Source organism: Poecilia formosa, unplaced genomic scaffold, assembly GCF_000485575.1.
Source record: "Poecilia formosa unplaced genomic scaffold, Poecilia_formosa-5.1.2 Scaffold442, whole genome shotgun sequence".
NCBI classification, from domain to species: Eukaryota; Metazoa; Chordata; class Actinopteri; order Cyprinodontiformes; family Poeciliidae; genus Poecilia; species Poecilia formosa.
In genome coordinates, this window is record NW_006800381.1 from 385,354 (window position 1) to 386,414 (window position 1,061).

Here is a 1,061-nt window from a genome sequence, read left to right on the forward strand (position 1 = left end):
TGCAAAATATTTCTGGAAATGAAATCTCGTAATTCCAGTCGGCCCGGATCCACTTCACCATCTGCCTGGGGGAGTTTCATTTAGAAACACTAACTTTTTCTTTCACGTCAAACCAGCAGATCAAGATTTTTTTTTTAATAATTATTTTTTCCCTCCTTGGGACATTTGTTGTGAATTAGTGCTATCTATATAAAACTTAATTGAACTGAACACGTATGAAATGAAAATAAAAATGCAGCAGCTTTTCCAAAAGGAAAAGTTTTGACTAGCAGAAAATTATTAAATTCTCCAATTATACATGCTGAAGAATATTTCCAACTTCTATGGTTTCTTCTCAACTTAAAGGCACATGCTGCATCCAGAAAACCCAAACTATCAGATGACAGTTTTTGATTCTGCGAGTTTCTAGTTTTCATTGCTTTAAATGAGCAATAAAATTTAAGGAAATATTGGCCAAATCCAGACCTTGCTCTGATCGATTGATATTTAATTGTACTGTTGCCAAATTTCTCTGAAATCCATTTTCTGACTTATACCAGTAAATATCAGATGTGTGATGTTATTAAAAACATGCACATAAAAAAATAAAACAAGAAAAACCTAACTTTTTCTCGTAAATAAACACCAAATAACTGATATGCCTTTTGTGATGTCAGCAATGACACGTGCAGGTGGAAGCTCTTTGGGGGACAGAAGATCTTATTTAAACTAAATTATTTATAACATAAAACATAAAAACTGGCACTAATACATTCTAAATGTGATATATGTATATATATAGATATATATGATATATAGGGAATTAATTTATATAAAAGTTTGGCTTGCAGCTTTAATGTTTTAAACCCAAATCACGCTCATATTTAACCAAGATGCTAAATAAACGCTTGTTTGTTTTCAAAAGGCACAATGTGTTCCGTGCTACAATAATGCGCCTCAAGTAAATGCGTTAAATGAAACAACTAGAGTTGTTGCGCAACTTGAAAACTTGAACTACCAGTGTCTAATTTTAGGACTTTGTTCGTTGAGTAATTGAGATAGTAATTTATGGGAGCCGCTCT

The 1,061-nt window shown here is 32.3% G+C and overlaps 1 protein-coding gene across 1 annotated transcript in view; it reads right to left on the bottom strand.

Moving 5' to 3' along the window:
- Positions 1-1,061, bottom strand: part of LOC103155706 (very long-chain acyl-CoA synthetase-like) — a 24,301-nt gene that overhangs the window by 16,215 nt on the left and 7,025 nt on the right. The gene's annotated exons all lie outside the window — the stretch shown is intronic.